Genomic DNA, 17,558 nt, shown 5'->3' with positions numbered 1-17,558 from the left:
GTTCAACTAGTATGAATTAAATAAAACCCCAAAGGTTCCCTTGGATATTGTACTGGCTAGTTTTGTGTTAACTTGACACAGACTGGAATTATCACAGAGAAAGGAGCTTCAGTTGGGGAAATGCCTTGACAGATCCAGCTGTAAGGCATTTTCTCAATTAGCGATCAAGGGGGAAAAGGCCTCTTAAGGGTGGGACCATCTCTGGGCTGGTAGTCTTGGGTTCTATAAGAGCAGGCCAGGGGAAGCAAGCCAGTAAAGAACATCCCTCCATGGCCTCTGCATCAGCTCCTGCTCTCTGACCTGCTTGAGTTCCAGTCCTGACTTCCTTTGGTGATGAACAGCAGTATGGAAGTGTAAGCTGAATAAACCCTTTCCTCTCCAACTTGCTTCTTGGTCAGATGTTTTGTCCAGGAATAGAAACCCTGACTAAGACAGATATCAACTCTTGAACCCAATCTAGTTGCCTCTCTGGTTTAAGACAAGCAATATCAGACTAACTGAGAATAGTTTGATGGTTCTCGAATGGTTGACAAGTGCCTAGGTCATGATTGACTTCATCTTTAAAGTGCAGACAGAAATATTCCCTTACTGTGAAAATTTATTATTAAGAGATCTTTATTAATAAATTAAAGTATGATATTACTTAAGCAGAGTTGAAATAAGCAAAAAAGTTGCCCTGAGATAGTAAGAGGTTGAAAGACCCACTATTTAATGAAGAGAGCTTTAAAAAAAAGAAAACATGTTAGGTTTGAAAATCACAATGGCAAATTTATACTTATATTTATTAATTTCTCAAAAAATAACAAAGATCTTGTTAAAGTAGAAGAGAATCCAGTAATTCATCTTTCTTCTGCAATTGAAGTAATAGAATCATCTTCTACCCTTGCTAACACACACACACACACACACACACACACACACACACACACAGGCTGGCCTTGAACTCAGATATCCACCTGCCTCTGCCCCCTAAGTGCTGCATTTAAAAGCATGTACCATCACTGCCAGTACCCCCAGAGCTCCCAGAGACTAAATCACCAACCAAAGAGTACACATGGTGGGACTCATGGCTCCAGCTGCATATGTAGCAGAGGAAGGCCTAGTTGGTCATCAATGGAAGGAAAGGCCCTTGGTGCTGTGAAGGTTCTATGCCCCACTATAGTGTAATGCCAGGACCAGGAAGTAGGAGCAGGTGGGTTGGGGAGCAGGGGGAGAGGGAGGGAATAGTTGGAGGGGGTTTTTGAAAGGGAAATCAGGAAAGGTGACAACATTTGAAATGTAAATAAAGTAAATAACACACACACTACATACACACATACACAGTATGTGTGTGCGTATGTGTGTGCGTATGTGTGTGCGTAGTGTGTGTGTGTGTGTGTGTGTGTGTGTGCGCGTGCGTGTATCCTCAGTTGTCTTCTGATCAATAGTGAGGTTATTCTTGTAAAATATATCATCTACTGGTTATGAATAGAAAAGTCATCTTGTTCCCTAGAGCTCTTTACCCTATCAGATAAATAAAAATTAGATGTCAAGAATAGTCAAGAATGAAGGCACTCAGGAATATATATGTATGTTATTAGTCACTCATCTATTATGTATGAACTAAAAACACATTTTCAAAATAATACAACTGAAAGTAATAGAGAAAATCTTTGAGGAATTTAAATAAGAATTTCCAAATATTTGGTGGTAAAATTAATCTAGTACAGTTACATATTTTAGAGCTAATTCTGACATCAAAAATTAATATTTTTAAAGTAAAATTTGAAAATATAACCATCTCCTTTTGCTTTTGTGGGGTAAATTTAAACATGTCATTCTCTGAAGCCTTTTTACCAGGAGACTCAAATTAGTATAAAGCTGTATCTTCTGTACACTTTATTGACATTTTCATCCACGTTGAAGGTAGTAAATTTCAGACATTTCTTTCTCACTGTTCTTGAGTCTGGGAAATCTATCATTAAAGCATCACTGGGTTATGTGCCTGGAGAGGCCAGATTTCTGGTTCACAGATGGTGTGTTATTACTGTGATCTCACATGAAAGAAGATCAAATGTCATGAGAGCTGCAATCCCATTCTTAGGCAGGTTGCCATCATAGCCTTGAAGTCTACATCTTCCAATATAAGATTTTGCGGGCCAGGAGGTCAATATATAAACAAGGAAGGGGCCTCACAACAAAGGTCTGGCGTTTCCACTAGAATCACATAATCTGCCCATTCAGATGGTTGCAACCAAGGCTGTAAAGCAAGAGCTCCTACAGCAGGCCTGAGCACTGGTCAGATTCTACTGTGTTCAGGGAAGATGTTTATTAAGAAATAATAGAGAGGGCTGGTGAGATGGCTCAGCAGGTAAGAGCACCCGACTGCTCTTCCAAAGGTCCTTAGTTCAAATCCCAGCAACCACATGGTAGCTCACAACCATCCGTAACAAGATCTGACTCCCTCTTCTGGTGTGTCTGAAGACAGCTACAGTGTACTTACATATAATAAATAAATAAATCTTAAAAAAAAAGAAATAATAGAGAAAGCAATGGAATGGGACACGCCTGTCTTCATCACTTGGTGGACTTCAGTCTCTCAAATGCCTTGACTGCTTTTTACAGTTTTGTTTCTGTCTTAATTGAGAATGGGTTGCATGGCAACACTGCTCTCTCTGCAAGGTTTTACCATTACATTGGCTTTTAAATACATCATGACTGAGTTCTAAAAAGAGTGCAGAACAAATCATTTTGTCTTGGTTTGGTATTTGACTTTGGACCTTGCACAGGGATTCTAATACCCACCTCTAAGCCTTGGTAAGCTCTCATTTCAGCACATGTTAATCTTCACCTTTAGCTCAATTTGTAAGCCTGAAAGCCAAGCCAAGGAAATGATAGAGTACTTGTAGCCGTGTGTATTTGAGTGTTTGTGTGTTTGAGAATGTTTGTCTAGGTTTGGTTTTTATAAGCATCATAAATCATGACTTGGGCTGTAAATTAACAAAAAAAATTTAGTAGTTAGAGAACAGAATGTTATACACTATGTACCATATTTATTCAGAATTTAAGAAAAACACAGTGTTCATCTAGATGACCTTTTGGATTCCATTTAAAACCATGTGCTGCCTGCTTTGGCTAGCTCATTTCTCAGGCTCAATAACTACTAGAGTTAGGGTTTTTTTCTTCTCCTTTCTCCAGAAGCATTTTCTTGAGCCTTCAGGGTTTGTTATCTGACTTATAATAATGGTGTTTGTTTGTATACCATTCTCTAACAAAGTAAACTAGTGCTGGTCCCATTGAAATGTGCAATGTGTACAGGGGGAGAGTGTGCTTATTTTTAAATTGAATAACTCTTCTTATGAAGCAATCCACCAACATTAGGTTCTTTGTACTTTAAAAATGCGTTAGAATTCTGTGGTCAGCAGTAAAATACACATGTTTGCATGCACACTTTCCCTATACCAGACATTGTCTGAAGTTCTAAAGGAAGAAGCATAATAGTCATAAAGTTGCCACTGCGCTGTGCATAGAACAAGCCCAGAAGAACTGAAAGGTACCAAACATGTGCTTTGAAGGTGAAGCAGAGGTTCTGTAATGTGTTGACAGGCGTTTTGGAGAGAATACTGACTGAATTGGATTGCAATTGTAAATTACAATTGTAAAACTCAGAAGATTTGGAAGATTTTGTTAAGTGAGCAAGAGGATAAGTCATTTTAAGTTTAGAAATCGACACAAATAGAAAGCCAGGATGCTATGTAGACAGACTCCTGAAAAAAAGACACCTACAGAGGTGTCTTTAGTGATACAGAGGTGTCAAATAGTGATATTTGAATCAACAGGGCTACAAAAAACTCATCCATCAGTGTTATTGTATATGCTGTGAGGGCTTTTAAACGAAAAGGATGTGGTAAAATTTGTTGGGCAGATGTTGACAAAACAAATGATGGCTTTTAAGAGACCAGGCAGAAGGGTAATTTTAAAAGAGGAAGGTAGTGTCAAAAGGTTTGGAAAGACAGAACCATTAGGTGATTCAAGGCTTAACTAACAAACTTGTATATTGGTGGGTGAATGCAGGAATTCCAACCCTGAATGGGACAGGATCATAACTTTCCTGAAGGGACATAGGTTATTTTTCTTCCCCTTCTTTCAGGAAGGAGGGATGGGTCAGTGCACAACAGTTAAGTTTGGCCCCAGGGTTCTGTTTGCCATGAGTCTAGGATAGTGAAATGAGAATGTATTAGTCTGTTTAAGTGAATCTTATTTCTTTGCCATTTTCTGCTCTTCAAACATGCCTTTTCACTGCACACAGTTTTCAAGAAGTTATCATTTTTTCCTAATGAATTCTTTTCCGCACATAGAATGAACATACTAGGGTAGAACCTCTTTTTAAGATATCCCATTAATAGTCATTGTCTCAGATTATTTCAGTAGAACAGAGAACAATAAAGATTTTTTTTTCTGAATGGCTGTAAGTGGGGATTTTTAAACATGGAGACCACTGAACTGGAAGGGAAAGAAATCATCAGGATGAGAAAAGGCATAAGCAGACCAAAGAGAGAGGCAGGATCCAGGCTGAGACTGAAAGGATATTTCCTCACCTCCAGTTGGACTTTGGTTTCTTTCACTAACCATTCCCCACCCTTTAGGATTGCTGACACATTCCAGTAATATCTGCAGCAAATAAACTTTTCTCCCTTTCTTTTATTTTGCTTAAACTAGCTAGAGTCCTTTTGTTGTGGAGTTAAAATTGCTCTAAATTATACCTGAATTGAGACATTCACTCTGCAAAAAAAAATATTCAGAAAATAATGACAAAAAGTGAACATTGATTGAGGTTTTGTCAACTAAGGTTTGGCAGCTGAAGGTCAAGGAGTAGAAGAAAATGTCCTGAAAAAGCAAGTGAAGTGATAGGTAAATATACTTGTAGTCAAGATTTAGTAATATAAACACAAAAGTGAAATGTTTTTACCTAAGAGGAGAAGGGTGGAATAAGTTGACAATGGCCAAAGTGGAAAAAGGAATTTCAAGTATGGGGTGTGGATAAGTACTTAATATTGTTAAAGGTTCACCAGCATTGGGGTGGGTCAAAGCTCTTGACTTAGGCAAATAAATGAAGACTGTGCACTTTGCTTAGGTGTAAAGGGTTTCTGCAAAGAGAGAAGAATGTTGCCTAAAATCAGGGATAAATAATGAATGAGAGAAGCCTGCCCTTACCAAGTGTGCTAAGAGATGGAAAGGAGACAGTAATTAGAAGAAGTCACTTCATTAGTATGACAGATATTTTATCCTACTTGATGTGACATGTGAGACAAAGCTGTGTGGTAAAGTTGACACAGTGCCTCCCTGTAGATTACAGTCTAGTGAGTGGGGGAGGCTTACAAGGGAAGCTTCTAAGACATACAACTAAAATAAATAAATAAAATAAAATAAAAGCACAAGTACTCTACAGTTATTTTGGCTTTATAATGACCTATCAAAGTTTATAAACATACACATGCACACACAGACACACACATAAATACACACACATAAACACACACTATATAAAGTCTAAGATGAATTTTGAATTTCAAAGGCAAATAAATTGTTTATAACTTCTTTTCTCACCATCTTCCCATACAATTCCAATCCACAACCGGGCTATTCTGCTGAGAGACCAATAGCTTGAGAATTTGTTCCTTCTCTTCCATGAGAAATGAGGAATGTGAGGAATGAATAGCCTTAAGTACCACTAACCAGAGAGCGCCTCACTGAGGACTGTTGAAGCAGACAGCAGCATCCAGAGGAATTATACCAGAAATACTAGTTCACTCTCTTTACTTTCTTAATAACAATAAAAAAAACTATATGCATAACTATATGTATGCTTTCTCTTCACTATAGATCTTTTATTTCTAAGTAGTAATGTAAAGCTCTTTACAAGTGATAAATTTTTGTGTTTTTAATGGCACACTCCTAAGTCTCTTCTTTTTTCCAACAATGGGAAGGTATAAGAATAAAATTCTACAGTTGGGAGTCTCCTGTTTTTGAATTACTCATATTATATTTACAGATATTGAAAAGGACTGCTATGAATTACCACTTTATTGCCTAGCTAGTGTTTCTACATTTAGTAACATTAAAAGTTAATAGTGTCCAAAGACCACTGAAACACTGATATAATTTCTCTAATATTAGTGTGGGGTAAATATATATTTTAAAAATAAAGTTTTTACTAAATCTTTTGAGAATTTCATACAATGTATTTTGATTATATTCATGCCATACCCTAAGTCCTCCAAGATCAATCCACCCACTCTTAGCTTCCTATCCACCCAACATTGAGTTTTCTTTAAGAAAAAAAAAATCTAATCTATTTTTTTTGTACAAATAATCATGTGACTAGGGCCTGCCCTGGAGTGTGGTCAATCCAACATGGGTCACATTATTTAAGAAAACTGACTCTCTTAAGTGACCCCCAAAATTCAACCAGAGAACTAAACCTGATTTAAAAAAAAAAACCTTCAGCAAAGAGGTTGGATATAAAATTAACTCAAACAAATCAGTGGCATTCCTCTACACAAAGGATAAACAGGTTGAGAAAGAAATTAGGGAAACAATACCCTTCACAATAGTCATAAATAATAAAAAATACCTTGGTGTGACTCTAACTAAAGAATTGAAAAATCTGTATTATAGGAACTTCAAGTCTCTGAAGAAAGAAATCAAAGATCTCAGAAGATGGAAAGATCTCCCATGCTCATGGATTGGCAGGATCAACATTGTAAAAATGGCTATCTTGCCAAAAGCAATCTGTAGATTCAATGCAATCCTCATCAAAGTTCCAACTCAATTCTTCACAGAGTTAAAAAGAGCAATTTGCAAATTAATTTGGAATAACAAAACACCTTGTATATCAAAAATTATTCTCAACAATAAAAGAACTTCTGTTGTAATCACCATCCCGGACCTCAAGCTGTACTACAGTGCGATTGTGATAAAAACTGCACATTGGTACAGTGACAGACAAGTAGATCAATAGAATAGAACTTAAGACCGAGAAATAAACCCACACACCTATGGTCACTTGATCTTTGACAAAGGAGCTAAAACCATCCAGTGGAAAAAAAAAAGATAGCATTTTAAACAAATGCTGCTGGCTCAACTGGTAGTTAGAATATAGAAAAATGCAAATCAATCCATTCTTATCTCCTAAGAGAAAGCTCAAGTCCAAGTGGATCAAGGACCAAGGACCTCAACATAAAACCAGAGACACTGAAATTTATAGAGGAGAATGTGGGGAAGAGCCTCGAACATATGGGCACAGGGGGAGTATTCCTGAACAATGGCTTGTTCTGTAAGATCAAGAATCAACAATTGGGACCTCATAAAATTGCAAAGCAGGGTCCCCAATTAATGCAAAGAACACTGTCAATAAGACAAAAAGGCAGCCAACAGATTGGGAAAAGTTCTTTACTAATCCTACATCTGATAGAGCAATAATATCCAAAATATACAAAGGACTCAAGAAGTTAGACTTCAGAGAAACAAATAACCCTATTAAAAATGGGGTACAGAGCTAAGAAGAGAATTTACAACTGAGGCATACCGAATGACTGAGGAGCACCTAAAGAAATTTTCAACATCCTTAGTCATCAGGGAAATGCAAATCAAAACATCTTTGAGATTCTACCTCATACCAGTCACAATGGCTAAGATCAAAAACAAAGGTGACAGCAGATGCTGGCAAGGATGTGAAGAAAGAGGAACACTCCTCCATTGCTGGTGGGATTGCACACTGGTACAACTACTCTGGAAATCAGTCTGGCAGTTCCTCAGAAAATTGTAGTACATGAGTACCCAGCAATACCACTCCTAGGCATATACCCAGAAGATTCTCGAACATGTAACAAGAACACATTCTTCACTATGTTCATAGCATCTTTATTTATAATAGCCAGAAGCTGGAAAGAACCCAGATGTCCATCAACAGAGGATTGGATACAGAAAATGTGGTTCATTTACACAATGGAGTACTACTCAGCTATTAAAAACAATGAACACTTATGAAGACAGAGATATATAACGGATGAGCTGGAACAAAACCACTTCAGATGAATTTGTCTGCTCTTCAACTTATATGAGTGAGAGAAATGAGATGAATAGTAAGAATCTGAAGGTCCATCTATCGCATGATTAGTATGTTGATGCTAGTTCTCACTAGGAACTTCAGTTGTGCCTTTCAATGTATTACTTGTGCTTCCTCACAGTATGGCAAAAAATAAGAGCTATAACATGCACAACCTTTCCAAAATATGCCAAATGAAGGCACAATATTGTTCCTGTTTTCTTTGCAAGCCAGTGAAGATCAAAGAAAGGAAACACTGAGTATACTATTAATGAGAGATGTGTCAAAGTCTCATGGCATGAAGATGTGACCTAGCATTTAGTATGGCTTCCAATTTGCCTAACACATTTTACCTTGAATTATGATGCCATAGAAGATAAGAAAATATTGATTGCAAAATAAATATGGTTGCCAATGTGAAAGGGAAAATACTGAGCAAGGATTACTGGTCCCACTTAGGAGTAAACAGTCATGGCTGTTGGGTGGACTGTATAAGTTTTAAAATCACTCTCTTTTGTAATTTTAAGATTTATTTTTATTAATTTTAATTATCTATGAGTATAAGCCTATGTGTGGGCATGTGGTTGCTGAGTCAGATGTCCTTGTAGATGAAATTGAAGACTGTTTGTAAGCTGCCTGATAGGGGTGCTGGGAATGAAGCTTAGGTCTTCTGGAATAGAATTATTACTTTTTAGCCTCTGGGAAAGCTCTCTAGCCCTTCATTCTACCATTCGGTATAAAAAACTTCTTAATTTCAGGAGTGAAGAATGATTTAATATAGCAAGATTAATTCTCTTTTTAAAAACTATTTATTATTGAAATAAAATGTGAAAAATTTGGCATCAAACATAAAACTGGAATTCCTTATAACCCCATGGGACAAGGAATAGTTGAACGTGTTCATCTCACTTTAAAAAATTGGCTTTTAAAAAACAAAACAGGGGCAGTTATATCCCCAAAGGTCACCAAAGGCATTTCTTGCATTTGCTTTATTTGTCCTAAATTTTTTGCAAACTGATGTTAAGGGTCAGTCTGCAGCGGATAGCCACTGGCATCCAGTTACTTCTAGTTCTTATGCCATGGTAAAGTGACGGGACCCATTACCTAATGAATGGAAGGGTCCAGACCCAGTCAGTCCTAATCTGGGGAAAGGGCTAGGTCTGTGTTTGTTCACAAAAAGAAGATGGAACGTGATGGCGGCCTGAGAGATTAGTTTGTCAACTGGACACAGATCCTGAATCTTCTAATAAGTATGACTCTAACCTTGATTATGGCTAAAAATCCTCTTTAGCCAAAAAGTTAAATTGAAGCACAGCCTCCACTCCCAGGGAAGCTGTAAGCCTTTCTGCAGTTCTCAAAGTCATCTCCCCCACACCAGGAGCTCTAAATCTAGCCAGATCATTGCTAATTTGCAATTGAATGGAGTACCTGAACTTCCCCAAAAGAAGCTTTTGTATGGTGCCTTTCACTGTCTGGACTTTGTTTTCCTTCTTTCTTTCTTTCTTTCTTTCTTTCTTTCTTTCTTTCTTTCTTTCTTTTATTTATTTATTTTAATTTTTAAAAATATTTTTATTATGTATTTTCCTCAATTACATTTCCAATGCTATCCCAAAAGTCCCCAATACCCTCCCCCCACTCCCCTAAAAGTGGGAATGGACTTTGTTTTCAAGCAGGTCAGTCAATGCCCTTCAGCCTGACTGTAGTGGGCGTGCACCCCCACCCCCAACAGTGTGCAGGTGGCAGTTATTAATTTTCATCAAGAATTCTAAGTGCATATTGTGGCTTTGGTCTGATTTGGGAATAAGGTGTGCTATGAGGACTGGTTAGCCAATGACGGGCAACCAAATCCCAGATCATACCAATCTAAGACAGGGTACATGCCAAAAGGCAGTGGTCGTTGATATTACACCACAGAGCCATGTTTGTGTGAATTATAACACAAACTCGATGCATGTAACTTCCAATGACGGAATTGGATGGTTCGAGAGAATTTGAGATCCTAAGACAGGCACGGCCACCAGCCACCATAATTCCCAGGCAGGACTATGGAGCATAAATAAATTTTATGCCTCAGTCCAGCTTTTTATTAATATTAATAACAGGGAGGAGATGTAGCCTCCCATAAGCCTGAAACAGGCTAAGCCACAACCTGACCTTGCTGCCACTAAGAAGATTATCTACGGCAGAGCCTTCCTCCCTAGATTGCTCTATTGTTCTTCTGTTCCTCTTCAAGATACTGCTACCTGCTGAGAGGCCCCAGAGCTATTCTGGAAACTATGCCCTATTCTGCATGTCATCACCTGCAGCTGGTTCCAGGCTCCAAGGTTGAACTGGCGGGAATGGACTCCTCCCCCCCTCTTTTATAAGGTGTGTTCCCCCAACATTAAAATTTGAACCTTGAACAGACTAGCATGTCTTGGTTCCATTGTTTCTCGACCCGCCTAGGCTCCCTCTTTTCTTCCAGATTCCAAGATGCCTTCCAGGCTCGAACCTGGACGCGTGAGCCGCTGGCAGGCTCCCAACAATAAAATTTTAATTTAAATATATTTGATCATGTTCTTCCCCTCCCTCAAGTGCTTCCAGATCCTCTCTCCATACACACTCATTCAACCTTAAATTTTCTCAAAGCACAAGAAAAAACCCAACACAACACCAACCCCTCCAACCTAGAAAACAAAGCAAAGCATCTAGAAAGAAAAAAACAAAACAAAATACTGAACCGTGACTATATAAAAGCACAAATAAAAATCTGTGGAATCAATTTCATGTTTGCCAACTACTTCTGAGCAAGAGGTCTACCAAGGAGTGGTTAATATAGCCAATGTCATTTCATTGGAGAAAACTGATTTCTTTTTATGCCAGCAGGTATAAATGACAGTTCAGTTGTTAGTTTTCATCCTAGTGGTTTGGTTTCATTCATTCATTCATTCATTCATTCATTCTTCACTCAAAAAATACAACAAAGTAAACTACAATAAGAAAAATTATCACATCTAAGGTGGACAAGATGAACCATCAGAAGAAAGGGAGCCCAAGAGAGGGCACAAATCAGAGGCATAGTCATTCACATAATAAGGAATCCCATAAAAACACTACACTGGAAGACATAATGTAGATGCAGAAGATTTTGTACAGCCCCTGTGCATGATGTTTTAGTCTTTGAATTCATATGAGCTTTGCTCATGTTGACTTAGAGGGCCTTGTTTTCTTGGCCTCCTGTGTCTCCTCGGCTTTTATCCACTTTCTGCCTCCTCTTCTGTCCGTTCCCTGAGCTTAGAGGAGATTGATTGATGGAGGTATCCCATGTAGGGCCGAGGGTTCCAAAATCTCTCACTAGTCATAATGTCTCAATATTATAATTGAAAACAATATTGCTGATATTTTTTAGGATGTTTATAACAGCTATATCAAACAGGAAAATCTCCAGACCACTTTATAGAAGATCAAAGAGGTCAAAAATCAAAGGATTAAATGCTCATTTAGTATGTGAAATGGATATATAAAATTGTGAGATGATACTATATTTAATGTGCAAAATACACTAAAAGACTGAAAAAGTGTATGTGCAGACACATACACTGCCTTAATTTGGTTTCTAGAGTTGTGATAAATACCATGACCAAAAGGAAATTATAGATGCAAGGGCTCATTTCATATTATACTTTCATATTCCTGTACATCTTCAAAGGAAGTCAGAACAGAAACTCAAAACAGGAAGCTGGAGATAGGAACTGGAGCTGAAGCCATAGAAGAATGCTGCTTATTGGTTTGCTCCCCATGACTTGTTCAACCTGCTTTCTTATAGAACCACTTTCCCTGTGCTCACTCTACCACTTAGTGGGATGGACTCTTTCATATCAATCATAATTCATGAAAACACTTCACAGACTTGCCTGTGGAAAATCTGATGGATTCATTTTCTCAATTGAAGGTCCCTCTTCTTTGATGTCTCTAGCTTGTGTCAAGTTGATAGACATAACCAACCAGAAAGTTCACACGTACATGTGCCTATACATACACTGGAGATTCAGTTTTTCTTTTTTTTTATGTATTCCTTTTTTTAAAATATTTTATTATGTATTTTCCTCAATTACATTTCCAATGCTATCCCAAAAGTCCCCCATACACTTCCCCCCACTCCCCTACCCACCCATTCCCACTTTTTGACCCTGGCGTTCCCCTGGGGCATATAAAGTTTGCAAGTCCAATGGGCCTCTCTTTCCAGTGATGGCTGACTAGGCCATCTTTTGATACATATGCAGCTAGAGTCAAGAGCTCTGGGGTACTGGTTAGTTCATAATGTTGTTGCACCTACAGGGTTGCAGATCTCTTTAGCTCCTTGGATACTTTCTCTAGCTCTCCCATTGGGGGCCCTGTGATCCATCCAATAGCTGACTGTGAGCATCCACTTATGTGTTTGCTAGGCCCTGGCCTAGTCTCACAAGAGACAGCTATATCAGGGTCCTTTCAGCAAACTCTTGCTAGTGTAGGCAATGGTGTAATCGTTTGGAGGCTAATTATGGGATGGATCCCTGGATATGGCAGCCTCTAGATGGTCCATCCTTTTGTCTCAGCTCCAAACTTTGTCTCTGTAACTCCTTCCATGGGTGATTGTTTCCAATTCTAAGAAGGGGCATTTTTTCAAACACACATGCGCATGCATACATCCGCATGCATACATGTGCATACACACACACACACACACACATACACACACACACAAATATTTCCCTTGAGTATATAACCAATAGAAGTAGTATATTTGTAGCCTGACTATGGAATGGTGATACTTTGGCATCCAAAATCCCAAATTGTAAAAAGTCAACTTAGAAACAGAATCTAGACTATATTCTTTTTCACTAAAGAATTTTGTTTACTAGCTTCTTACTAAAAAGCCTATCTACCTCTTAAATTCTAGCTCAAATATTTTCCACTAAGTTGTCAGGGCTCTGTTACAGTGGTCATCACATTTCCATCATTTTACTGTGTAGTTTGAGTTTCCTCAAGCTTCAGTAGCAATGGGTACAAATGGGGCTGCATCAAGATAATGAACAAAATAGCTTCAGTGTTGTATCAGCCTGATCAAATTTAACTTACTTCTCTGAAAACCACCTGGCAAACCTAACCCTCCATAGATATTAAGCACCATAGTGTCTGCTGCTTTTTTGATGGGAAGAACAAAAAGTGAGAGTTACCAGACAGAATTTCTATGAAACTATGTAGAGGGACATGCCAAACAGAAGGAAGAATTCTTGTTTCGACCACCCTTTGTGTCACTGCTAATAACAATAATATCTCTATTAGCAATCTTATACTTCTAGACTATAAAGTTTGTTTCTATAAATGTTACTTTTCATTAAAACTAAATCTTCTTGTTATATGGATATGAGTCACCTCCTAAAAGGCTCATATGTTAAAAATGTGATTGCCAGCTGATGTAACTTGGGAAGGAATTGGATTACAGTTGATTAATCCTTTGCTAGATTCATAATTAAAAGGAACATTAGGGGCTGGTGAAACTGTGGCAGGTGGTGCATGACTAGAGAAAGTAGGTCAGTGGGGTCAGTGGTGTCATTGGGCTATATCTTTGTCTGTCTCTTCTTGGCCACCATGTAGTGAAAAAACTTGCTATACTGTGACTCCCCTTCTCACAATCATTTCTAACACTCTAGGTCCTCACTGAAAATGGACTGAAGTTTCTGAAATGATGAAATGAAATATTTTCTCAATTGTCACCTCACTAACATACCTCTGTATGAATCTTCATTCTCCAATCTTCCCAGTCTTGACTGGTAATACTCCTTCAATCTCTTCTTTTCAAGCTAAACAACAATCATGTAACTTTATATACCAATGCACACACATAAATTTTCCATTACTGTAACAAAATACCTAAGATAATCTAGTTAAAAAGTGGAAAAGTTTGTTTTGTCTCACAGATTCCTGTATTGTTGTTTTTGTACTGATTTCAAGTCGTTAGCAGTGAGACTTCATAGCAGGACAAATTCACTCATCTCATGGCAAAATTAAAAAAAAATGAAATAAAGAGGAGTCAGGTGTTAGTGATCTCATAGTTCCTTTAAAGGACTTGCCTCTAACAACTAGATGACTTCCTTTCTGTTCCATCTCTAAGAGTTTTCACTATTTCTCACCAGTCACATGTAGAGGGATAAGGTTTAAATGCACAAGCCTTTGGGAGACAGTCTAGATACAAACTGTGATGAATGCTCAGACATATGTCTGATTATGTCTGACTACCCACTTGTAACCTTCCCCCCTCAGCCTGAAACCTGGCTGATCAGGTTTCACTGTTAGCACGAAGAGAGCATCAGGGGTAGAGCCTGCCACCCTATCTTTCTGCCTCTCCCACTGCTACGGCCTGCCACCTAGCTGTTCCGGAGCTATCACGTGGTCACCTGAAACTGGACTCCAAGGATGATTTGGTGGGAATGGGCCCCTTCCCCTTCTTCATAACCCAGTGTCTCGGAATAGTAAAATTGAACCTTGATGATGTCTTGGTTCCATTCTTTCCCATGCCGCTTAGTTCCCTCTTCTCTTCCAGATTCCAACATGCCTCCCAGACTAGAACCCAGACATGTGGGCCACAGGCCGGCCTCAACACCCACTGGCTGAAGATATTTTGCAACCTTTTACCATCAGATGTTTATATGTCCTTGAGCACATAAACCAAGGTTCACTTTCTTTCTTGATTGAGTTGGGAATTAAAAATCTACATATTTAAGCCAAATAATACATCAACTCCTTAATTCAAATAGAGCAACTAAATATGCAAGTTGTAGTACACTATGAAATAATCCAATACCATATTATGATGACCAGCAGTAGTTATATGAATCTTGTAAATGAAACAAAACACTTAATTACTCACAAATAACAAAAACTGAGACATGTGTTTGTATGAAACCACCTTCTCACTTTATGACTTTCTGATATAGTTGAGAAAACAAACTCAACATCTCAAAAGTTTTATGAAAGGTTCTGAGAGCAACAAGCTCATTTTCACCCAGTGCTAGAGATAATATTTATTATACTTGAAATCAAATAAACATGTTCTCTCTTCTGGGATGCTTTGATTGGAAATTGAAATGTTCCTTCCCGATGCTCATATATTTAAGGGTTGGTACTCAGGTGGTGGCATTATTTTGAAAGTTGGTAGAAATTTTAGAAGACACAGCTTTGATGGCTATCTTGCTCTAGCTCCTCTGTGTCCCTCTTTGATTCTTGTTAGTCATGTAGTGAGCAGCCTACACCTCTAAAATATTGTGCCACCATGCTACTCTTAATCTTAATTAATAATAGTCTGAACCCTTAGAAGCCATGGGTCAAAAGAAATGTCCATTCCCTTTCAGTTTTTAATTTTGTTTTGTTTTTGTTTTTGTTTTTGTTTTTTTCAGGTATCTGATTATAGTGACATAGACTCTACTAAGGGGGGGGGGGAGGAGGAGGAAGTCTGTTCTAATCCTAACTGGCTGTGATTTTCACCTTGCAAAAGTCTGAAAAGATAGTCTTAGCTCTCCTAAGGATAATGGATGCCTCTGTGCATAACAAAAGCAGATATTCAGGGGAACTGTAGAATATGTCTTCCCACAGTATCAAGAATTAAAACACCTAGGACGTGGATTGAGGGAGGATGGGGAAGGGAAGGGTGAGGTCAGAAGTAAGGAGAGCCAGGGTGAAAAGGCCAGGAGACTGAACAGAAAGAAGAAATCAGCAGTAAGATTGGAAGGCATCTATAGGACATGGCAGAAACCTGGGATGGGAGATGCTCCAGGTAATCTATGGGAGTGATTCTAGCTAGGACTCTTAGCGGTGGAGGATATGAAGCCTGAAGTGGCCACCTGCCAAACAGGAGTCCCAGTAGAGGGATAAAGACACCAAACTACCCACAAAACCTCTGATCCAAAATGTGTTCTGCCTACAAAAAGTGCATGGACAAGAATAGAGCAGAGACAGAGGAAATGGCCAACCAATTACTGGCCCAACCTCAGACCCATCTTATGGGTAAGAACCTGTCCTTGACCCTATTAATGATACACTGTTGTTCCGACAGGAGCCTAGCATAACTGTCCTATGAGAGGCAAGTAGCTGACTGAAACAGATGAAGAGACCAGCAACCAAATATTAGATGAAACTCAGGGAATCTTGTGGAAGAGTTGAGAGAAGGATGGAGGACCCAGTGGAGAAAAGGAGTCCACAGGAAGACCAACCCAATCAGGGCTCCTAGAGACTGAAAAACTAACCAAAGAACAAGCATCAGCTGGACCTAGGCACCCCTGCACATACGTAGCAGATTTGAAGCTTGTCTTCATGTGGATCCTCCAACAACTGGAGCAGGGGACTGCCCTGAATCTGTTGCCTGCCTGAGGATCCTGTTCCCCTAGCTGAGCAGCCTTATATGGCCTCAATGAGAGAAGACATGCCTAGTCCTGCAGTAACTTGCTCTGCTAGTGTGGGTTGGTATGTGGGAGCTCCCCCTTCTCAGAAGAGAAAAGGAGTGGGTAGGGGTTTTGTGTGGGGGGGGGGTGAGAGGAGGAGAATCAGGATGTTAAGTGATTACATTATTAATGGGAAAAAGAAAAGAATGAAGTCAACTCACATTCTTAAAGCTATTTAAATATCAAGACTAATAGGCAAGTCACCAGGCTCATGGCTAAGTCATCTCCTTAGTAAAGGATGGACAGTGAAGCAATGACGTAGTTTTACGTTAGTCTTGTGAGTTCATTTTAATAAACAAGGTATTTCTGGAATATACTTTAAACAACTATTAATGCTATGCAAAATTGTATCCCATAAGAAATATTTTAATACTAATATGTGACTCGAAAGTCTTTCTTCTAAACCTTTGTGTAATACACATTTAAAACATAGGAGAAAGATGTGTGTAATTAAGCCAAGTATTTAATCACTATCACTTTGTCAGCTAGGGCACAAGAAGAGTTTGATATTAATAAGTTAAAAATCTAGGATGAATAGGGCAGATAATTACAGATAAAACACAATTCGACCCGAGGTGCTGTTTTGCTTCAGCCTTTCAAAGTAGAGTTGTTTTCAGAAAAATAACAAAATCAAAAAATATCATTATTTGAAAAACTTACCTTTTATGAAATAGTGTCTGGGGGAAATTTACCAAAGATAAATAGCAAGTACTACCAGAATAACAAGTTTGGTTGAATGATGGTTTGGGGTTTCTTTTGTTTGTTCATTTTTTTTTTGCAGTTTTGTTTTTGTGTTTGTTTTCTCTTTTCTTTGTTGTTGTCCAGAATGCTACTGTGTAACTAAGCAAACACACTGACCTGGTCTCCAGGAGAGCCTCACTGTTAACTTACTACCTTTCCCAATGTAAGAGAGGATGCTATGACAGTCCACTCTTAAGTCTTCCAATCTTTTTCACTCCCCACTTGCTTCAACAGCTTACATAAGGAAGTAAGTCAGTAGATTCCTGTACTGGCTA

The sequence above is a fragment of the Mus caroli genome, chromosome 3, assembly GCF_900094665.2.
Source record: "Mus caroli chromosome 3, CAROLI_EIJ_v1.1, whole genome shotgun sequence".
NCBI classification, from domain to species: domain Eukaryota; kingdom Metazoa; phylum Chordata; class Mammalia; order Rodentia; family Muridae; genus Mus; species Mus caroli.
Note: the sequence above shows the minus strand (reverse complement) of the source record.